This window comes from Poecilia formosa, unplaced genomic scaffold (assembly GCF_000485575.1).
Source record: "Poecilia formosa unplaced genomic scaffold, Poecilia_formosa-5.1.2 Scaffold7, whole genome shotgun sequence".
NCBI classification, from domain to species: domain Eukaryota; kingdom Metazoa; phylum Chordata; class Actinopteri; order Cyprinodontiformes; family Poeciliidae; genus Poecilia; species Poecilia formosa.
The window spans coordinates 5,248,631-5,258,219 of NW_006799946.1; the positions used below are offsets into that span (position 1 = coordinate 5,248,631).

At 40.7% G+C, this 9,589-nt stretch overlaps 1 protein-coding gene across 4 annotated transcripts in view; it reads right to left on the reverse strand.

The window, feature by feature from the left end:
- LOC103153124 (PH and SEC7 domain-containing protein 1-like) overlaps positions 1 to 9,324 on the reverse strand; it is a 79,687-nt gene extending 70,363 nt beyond the window's left edge. For 2 of the 4 annotated variants that reach the window (XM_016661155.1, XM_016661142.1), the window contains exon 1: positions 8,963 to 9,324. The gene's annotated coding sequence lies outside the window, so the exon portion shown is untranslated. The remainder of the gene's footprint in view (positions 1 to 8,962) is intronic. The other 2 variants (XM_016661158.1, XM_007573937.2) reach the window with 1 other exon arrangement.
- Between the last annotated feature and the right edge of the window lie 265 nt (positions 9,325 to 9,589).

Sequence of the window (9,589 nt, forward strand, 5' to 3'; positions counted from 1 at the left end):
TCACACAGTCCCAGAATCACACAGTCCCAGAATCACACACATCTGCCCACTAATATTTTGTTAATAACCGCCATGTGTGTCGTACCCGAAGCTCACATATCGCAATCAACAAGCTTCTAAAAATAATTCTGGCACAACATTTGAAGCTCAATCTAAAGCTGCTATTACCAATCCAACGGCAGCTGTGATGTGTGTTTGGGATCAAGTGTCGTTGCACTCAACTGTCCGCAAAGTTCAACCATCTAGCTGCTGACTGGAGATGAAACAGAAGAAGTAGTAGTACGCATTCTTCTTTATTCTGCAACGCAGCAGCACCACTGCTTTTCCTCTTAGCACTGACTCTGGGGATGCAGAGTAGATTTGAACCAGAAGACCTGAAATGCCTAAGTTTTGTAGTTAGAGATAATCGAGGCAGTGAAAAATCAGGTGCAGTCGCCCTTCAGTCATTTCCTTCAATCGGTTCCAACTTCAGCTTCGTATCACTGGGACTTCAACTTCACAGCTATAAGGCACACATACGTTTGCACTAAATATATCCCCGTACCACTCCCTCTTCTTCAAGACATTACATTCGTTTACTCCGTCTTTTGTCTTGTCTGATTATTGAAGGTACAGCTGAATCAACAGCAGAAGCAAAAGCATGAAGTGAACGGCTCAACAAATGCAACAACAGCCTCCTTTTCTACTTCTTGCTAATCACAGATTGGACATGCAACAAATGACAGCATGTTTTGAATAAACATGAGCTAATTAACATAGAATGCAGGCTGAAAACACTGAGCAGGTCAAAGGTAAAGGAGGCAGAGGACCGCCTCGGAAACAAACTGTTTTGAATTTAGAAGAATTGACACACCACCACTTGTGCTCTCAGATGTAAATGGAAAAGAGCCGACAGGAAAAACAACAAGCTTCTTGTGTCAGAAAACGGCATATAAGCGCTAAACCTCTTATATCTCTATTTTCATTCCTCAGGAAATTCCCTCGGATTATTTTTAAGGTCCTTAATAGGTATTAAATCATAATATTGATTTTAAATCATATTTGCAACAATTTTTACACCTTTTGCAAAAGCAAAATGTCTGTTTTTATAACTTAATCTGGCTGATCGTCTGTCCCTCCACAATCCTCAGCCGGGGTTCAACATCTGCTCAACTTAATTCCTCCATATTTATTTAAAGAAGTTTTCAATTCCTTTGGACCATACAGCTGCATGTTGACAAATGAATCACTTCACTTTGTGTTGCAGCTGCATTTAAGTATGGAACAGGGGAAAAAAGGTTGATATGGAAAGCAAATACTTTGGTATAAATTTCATTTTTGATTGCAAAACAAAATCCTGACTTAAATCAGACAAAACGTGGACAGTGTGGTTCAGTCACGCCTGCATCCTGCTGGTCCGATCCATAACTTAGACAGAGCGGTGCTGTCTCTTTTGACCTCTCCTTCGTCCTTTGAACCAGCAGCTCATTTATCCAAATAAAGCCACAGCTGAATGAAACATCAGCAAGACTGCAGAAAATCACCAACCATGATTGTTTCTGAGCAACAACAACTGCAGCAAGTCCAGTTTTCCAGAAAGCCAGATATTTAAATATCCTGTAAAATAAAAAATAAAAAAGGAAAATTTTTGTTACTGTGTCACTGAAATCAGATTAAACTTTCCCCCTTTTTTTGTCTGTTAAACTAGATTTCTTCAAATTTCGAAGTTTGCATAATTTCCCTAAGTAATTTGGTAGAATTACATTTTAACCTGTATGACATGGATCAAACGTTTTGGGTAATTTTCCACAAACTCCCACAAACAAATAGTTTGCTAATCTGATTGTGTGTCTGGGGTCGTTGACCATTTGAAGGCCCAATTTATGCTCAAGCTTTAACTTCCAGGCCAACATCTTCATCTGCTGTTTTTACATTTCCACTTGATGTTCTTTTCTCATGATGTCACTTACTTTGTGAAGTGCACCAGTCCCTCTTGCAGCAAAAACCAACACAGCTTCCCTGTTTTTCTTCAAACGTAAAAATAGATGAAAGTCTTTGTCTACTGAAAACAGGAAAAGCTTAGTCTGAATTAATGTCACATAATGGAAAAGTTCTTGTAAATAGATAGCTCATGCATTTGGGGGTTCCCCCTCCTCATGTTTAGCAGCCTGTCACTCAGAAACCGGGATCATGCAGCTTTCTAGAAACACGAGACGGGACAGGTTCTCAGCCGCAGCAGCAGCAGCAGCCCGTCTCTCTGCAGACTGCACCAAGTCGGACCAAGCCAACCTTTTAGCGGAGTCAGCACTACAGCAGATGCAGATGAGAGTCTCCTGGAGCTGCGATGCTTTCATCAGCAACGCCGCTGCTCTATTTCAAAACAAATAAAGTTAAGGACAATTGGATTAGGACGGCAGGCTGATTGACTCCATCAGCCAGCGCCGATGTTCCTGGGTGAACTTGAGAGTCCAAGAGAGATGAACAATGGAGCTCATTGATTGATGAGGTTTTAAAAATAAACTCGGTGGAGAGACGAGTGAAGAACTGAGGTTGAACGTTCATCTCCACACATCGACAGTGAACAACTCCAACATTTTTGAAATGCACTCCTTCTTACATTTGTACTTTGTCCAGCATTGAGAATGCCACTGCAGAACTAAATTTTCCTCTAACATTTTACTTTTATGTTCCCTTTTTTATGCCTTGCAGGTACACATCTTGGTCACATTACATTTGTTTACTGGGATTTGGCCAAAACCAAGTGCTGCACAGCTGTGAGGTGTAAGGAAAATTATATATACTTTTGAAATTTGTTTGACAATGAAAATCTGGTAATTTTGTTTAATCTCATCATAAAAACAGCATTTTAAAGTCTTTTTTAATAACTTTAAAAAGGGTCATTGTTGAGTCTCAGCAGACGTTTATTTGTCAGATGCTCTAAAGCAGGGCTGTCAAACTCCAGTCTTCCAGGGCCGCTGTCCTGCAGGTTTTAGATGTGCCACAGGTACAAAAAACGCTGGAATGAAATGGCTTAATTACCTCCTTCTTGTGTAGATATGTTCTCCAGAGCCTTGCTAATGACCTAACTATTCTATTCAGCTGTGGTGCAGCAGAGGCACATCTAAAAGCTGCAGGGCAGCGGCCCTCCAGGACTGGAGTTCGACACCTGTGATCTAAAGGAAGCCCATACTTGGTCAAATAATAAATCTTCCCAACTTGTTGCCGTAGTTGCACCACAATCAGTTTCTGATTTTCTTATCGGTGCCTTGTGACAACTCCAGTCTCAGAAGATTGGGCTCCACTCAGTTCAACACACACACTCCTGTCCATCAACCAGGTCAAACTGCCACAGACTGATGACTCTGTTAGGTCAAATGTTAGTTACATGTTTTCAGTAAAGATTAAAGTTTCCCTTGCAGCCCACAGTTTAGTCAAAGTATTAGAGGAACATGTCTTACTTTAGCAGCAGTAAGATTTTTCTGCTATGTTTCTACTAAAACTGAATGGAATCTATCAAACTGTCCTTAAGAGGGTGAAATTAATTTAAACTGATAAAAAATAATTAATTGGGGTAACTGATTATCTGAATTTGCTGCTTTAAACTGTGGCACACCTCAAGGCTCAATTCTAGGTCCCATATTTTTCTATGTAAATATCTTTTCAGGGAGCAAAGCACAAATCTTTGCAGCTACGCTGATGACACACCACTCTATATCGCTGTGTCTCTTGATGCACTTTTTAATTGTACTCTAAATATACATTTTCTTCAACTCTGTTGGAACAAAACTAAAGTTTCAGAGAGAGAAACTCACAGCACACCGAGTTTTGATAATACTCGATTCGTCACATTTGAGAGCATCAAACAATGCAATAGGTAGATGATCTCAACCCAGTGCAGAGGCTTTAGTTAAATGTAGAGTTGCTTGTTTAATGATTTGCTTTCTACTCTTCCTGACTGAAGTTACAGATACTTCAGAGTTCAGGAGAACAAGCACTAAGGAGGACCACAGATCAAGCTCATATTCACAGCGTTTGTAACGTCTCAGATTTGGATATCGATGCATTAAGAATTGATTTTAAGGTGTTTTAGCTAGTCAAACATATTTATCATTTAAAAAGATAAGATGGTTTGGAGATGGAGACATTTTAAGGATGTCTGAGACAGAGGAAAAGACCAGCCTGTCCAGGAAAGACTGATGGTGAAGGAGGACATGGAGATGATTGATGCAGCAATTAAAGCAGCGAAGGACCAGGTGAGATGGAGGCAGGCGAGAAAGACTTTCACTGCACAGGACACTCAGGGTCACTCCTAAATCAATAACTAAAATTCAAACTTTATTTTATTACTTTATTTGTTTTACTTATTTAATAATTAAACAGGTCATATATATTTGATTTGTACTGTATCCAAAATTATTTAGAGGTTTATCTTAGATATCTTCTGCGACAGACTGGCGACCTGTCCAGGATGTACCCCGCCTCTCGCCCGGAACGTTAGCTGGAGATAGGCACCAGCACCCCTCCCGACCCCACTGAGGGACAAGGGTGTTCAGAAAATGGATGGATGGATCTTAGATATCTTTGTTTTTCTCATGTCCGTGTTTTTAGAATTTTAGTTTCTTCATCAGTTTTAATAAATTTGTAGTTTCCTCATTGCATGATTGCATTCCCTCAGTTTATCAGTTTTGTTGTTTTTAGTTCTTGTGTATTTTTGTCTCTATCTTCTTTTTTTTATGGATTGTTTTGGCCCCGGTGGCCTTTATTTGAGAGTGACCAGACAGGAAAGTGAGAGAGGGAGGAAGACATGTGGCAAAGGTCAAAAGGCCGGGACTCGGACACGTAACTGAGGCCTCTGTTCCATTGCCGTCTGCTTCTTTTCAACCTTTGTATTACAGTTATTTGAATGAAAAAAGCTCCATAAATAAAGTTTGATTGATTAATCTCATGCCAGCCCTTCGCTATCAGCCCTGAAGATCAGATCACCATTATTGGCAGATCGACACCTGCGCTTCCTGAGTCACATTTTCTAAATGTCTGTTAAAAATACTTCATGTCAAGGCAGTCAAATTATTTAGAGGTGACTTATGTAACTCCGCTGCCCGGCATCAGATAAAGCATGAAATCACTTGCAGTTGGACACCTTAGCAGGATGCTGTGGGTTATTGAGCATCAGAAGAAGAGAAAAAAAATCAATTCCTGGCACTGAAAAGTTACCAAACAGCCAAGAACGATCCCCACACCGACAGCAGACTGTTACTGAGAGACCAAAGTGACAAAACGAGAAGGCGTTTTCAGCACGCAGCGAGGAATAAAGCGCTTCTACGACAGATTTGTGTTTCATTAATCACACATGATCCAGGCTGCTGCAAAGCGCGCCATCTGCACCGCAGCCAGCAGCACACAGAGCGAGAACCTCGTAGATCGGAGCGGCTCGCGGCGGACGGCCAGTCTTTACAGGGAGACACAGCAGGATTGTCAAATGCTAACGCTCGGCATCGCCTCTCAAGCTGCATCCCATCTCCAAACCATAAACGGCTCCTCTCCACTGCCAGAACGCTCGCCTCCTATACACTCCTAACAGCACAATTAGGAAAATGTGTGTTCCTGAGCTGAAAATATACCGCGACCTGAAAGCTGGCGGGGGCGGGTGGAAGCAACGTAAAGTTGAGAGAGAGGGATGAAAAAAGATAAACCGTGGACTGGTGGGAGGAAGTAAAGAGTGGGAGAGTGTAGGGAGGAATGAAAACAGACGTGGGAAGGAGAGAAAAAAAACACAGCAATTCAAGACTTCTCTGGTCACTAATGCTGTTTCTCTGCAGAGAAGGATGGCTTAGCATCTCAATGGATCAATAACAACTAATGGAAACCCAAACATTGTTAGGGCCAACTGTGTTGCTGCTGCAGCATTAAATCAGGCCATCAAAACATCTTTGCATTCTGCCTATTTTTCATGACAAACACATTTCATCCTCATCAAATTCACTGAACTTTATTCAGTGGACTAGTTTTCTACAGCGTGACTCAACCTTAAGTAAGAACATTTCCTCTGTGTCGCTTTGTAGTTTTTGTCTAATAAGTTGTATTAGACATTAACCAGTGAAGTGAAATTTGGTGGTTATTTGGTCACATTAAATACTCTGATCGTGCAGGTCGGGTAAATGACACTGATTATTCCTTTGTTGTTGCAAAAGTAAGTGGTTGGGTTGTCTTTAGCAGCAAATAAACATTTATTTGGATGGATGGATTAGAGCGTAGAGCTTCTATGTTTCACTCATTAACTCAAACCCAAGATGGTGAGACATTTTTATCAACAGTAAAAGCACAGTGGTGGAGGGCTGGTGATTTGGGATTGTTTTGCACCCACAGACAGGAACCAGTCTCTGAGTTGAGCATTAAATCCTCTACATATAAAAGTATTCTAGAGTCAAACCCAAAATTATCTGCCTGAACAGAGTCCAATAGAGCAATAGAGTAATGCTACGATGCAGAGTGGAGGAAAAAAAATCAATCTACAATACTGAAAAATGAAACCGTATTTCTGAGTGTTTTCAGAAATAAAAACAAAAAAATCTCTAGTAAATAAATGATTCTCCAACAAAAATACTGATCTTTAAAGCCGTTTTCTACCCCCATTAACCCGAGGCCGGGTTCAGACTGACTCCCGGATGAGGGACAAATAAAAGGCAACAAAAGAAGAGAAAATGTGTCTGGCCGTCCTTCATGGCCCAGATCGGACCTTTGGGTTCAACATTCGGTGAAAAGTCCTCAGATTCAGAACATTTTTTCTACAGATTCATTTATTATGAGTAAAAAGCATCAAAATCCATCTGTAGCTTAAAGCTGCTCGGTTTCCCAGTGATTCCCACAATTCACTTGGACGAATTTTTAAACCGCCATAAATTCAAAATCACAATAATCTTCATTTTCATATGACTGAGGAGGAAAACAACAGACAGACAGACAGACATGTTTTTATTAGACAGACGTCTAATAAATTATCGCCTGCTGAAATGACTGCCAACCTCTGTTAAAAACACAAAATGGTACCAAGTATTTCTGGTTTAGATTTTGCTGCAAATATCTCATTACTTAAAATAAAACAAACCTAATTTGGATGTAACCTTTCTGGGTAACACTTTATTTGAAGGGGGGTGAATAAGGCTGTCATGACACTTTCATAAACATGACATAACACCTGTCATGAACATGAATAAGTCTTCATGAATATTTATGACTGTTGTCATAAAGTGTCATTTGGTAAATTATGACACTTTTATTACAAAGTTGACATTATTCAAAATGTCTGTTATGACAGCTTGACATTAACCAAGAAATCATTACTGTTTAAACTTTACCTTTAATAACATAAAGTTACCCCATTTTTAAAGTGCAATCAGTAATACTTTTATAACAAATTTACATCAGTAATGATTTCTTGGTTAATGTCAAGTTGTCATAAGGAAGACATTTTGAATAATGTCAACTTTGTATTAAAAGTGTCATAATTTACCGAATGACGCTTTATGACAACAGTCATAAATATTCATGAAGGCTTATTCATGTTCATGACAGGTTTTTATGACGGTGTCATGACAGTCTTATTCACCCCCCCTTCAAATAAAGTGTTACCCTTTTCTGCAAGATGTAGGAGTTTGTTTTGAGTTAATAATTCCTTAACATCGATGAAAAAGTACTTGTTCCACTGAGAGATTATTTCACCTATAAATGGTACTACGCTTATAATAATTTGGCATTTAATCTTGATTGGGCTTTGCTTCACAGTCCTTCCTGATAGAGCACCTCTTTTAAACCAAAGTTTTTCACTCCACTCAATTTTCCATGCACACATGCAGGAATCTTTGAACAGCCAGATATTCTGCGGCTCCCCTTACTTGTGTGGTTTGTCATTGACTGTTTGCTGGACAGTCAGCAGTTTTCCCATCACATCGTGGCCAAAGTATCACATTTCCAAGGTTTCCCCCAGAAAACCTGCTAGTCATTCACCCAGCCACCCGCCATGTTTTTGAGTTTAAAAATGTTTAAAGGTGACAAGAAATTTTAAAATACCACTTGAATGTGTTATTGACAGATTGGGAGATTAATACCTGAACACCAAGTATAAAGTCTTAAAAAATGAAAACATTTTTAAAAAGACTTAAAAATAAAAAGCAATGCTCAGCCTGGAGGCCCGCCAGGCTTAAAATACACTGAGGGAAAGCATGACTTCTGCATCAAACATTACTTTTTACTGGCCGCATTCCAACAAACATCTAAATTAATACATCATTCTGTGTGATATATGTATGAATCTATATGCTTCAGACTCGGAATAAATGTTTTTGATGGTATTCTGATTGATTCATGTTCACCTGTATTTTCATCCGGACTGACAACCTGCTGCTTTGTTTGGACTCTTTGATCTGTTTGTTTTAACAATACACTGATTGTTTTCTTGCTGCATTATTCACTATTTTATCAAGTCCTGTCTGTGAATGGCGCCAGAAGTCTGATTCCAGATCAGATAATTGTTGCGTTGCAGCACCGCGTTGCAACACTTTTCAGCTTGTCGTTTGATAGAAAGTGCTTGTGAAAAGCCTTATAGGTCCTCCAGACATCCTTTAACTCATTTGTTTTGTGTGTGTGTGGGGGGGAGAAGTGACCAGGTGCACTTACATGCGTCTCCCCGTGTTATCTACAATCTCTTCACGTACGCTTTCACCTTAGATAAGGTGATCCACGCAGCGCCAACTTTGTCTGCCAAGGACAAAACTTGAGTGGGGCTCTGCACAAGATGCGTCACAGACACGGTTGTTTGCGCGGTGTGTGTTTGGGTATGACCTTTTCACGGGCCAGTTCTGTGTCCTGCAGGTCCGGCTCGGTGTTTCAGTGATGCAGCGCGGCGACAATCACCCAGTAACAGACGCTAAAATAAAAATCCCCATCTGGGAGCCGTGTGGCGGCGGCTGAGGGACGTTTTACTCACCAGATCCCGCTGCTGTGTGTCTCTGGAGCCTCAGCATCAGCAGCGGCTACCCGGCGCCACAGATGATGAGATGCTGTTGCATCGCGCTCTGCTGCAGGCTGCACGCTGTCGGTACCACTGCGGTCCACATTTATCCGCTCCCAGTCACGGTGTGCGTGTGTATGTGTGTGAGTGTGTGTCACACCGCGTGTTTGGGTGTGTGTTGCAGGGCAGAGGGGTGGGGGGCTGAGGGTGTTAGGGTCCGCTTCCTGTCAAGTGTAAACAGACTTGATGCAGTGAAGCAGACAGATCATCGGCAGCATTTTGCTGTCAGAAAACTCCACCACTCCGCTCCTCTGATCGCAGCCTCTTCCTCCTCTTCCTCCTCCTCCTCCGTCGGGTTGGGCATGCCCAGTTCCTCCCTCTTCATATGTGCTGAAAAAAATAAGATGTAATAATTGTTTGGACACTGTTGGACCTGCATTTTTGCTAGATTTGTTGTGTTCTTCTCTTTTATTTTGTTATTTTCTCAGTCTTTATAATAGGCAGAGGCGGTCCAAGATTTTCTAAGGTCCAGAGCAGAATTGAATTTACTTTTATACAGTATTCTCCCTTTGTTTTATATATATATATATATATATATATATA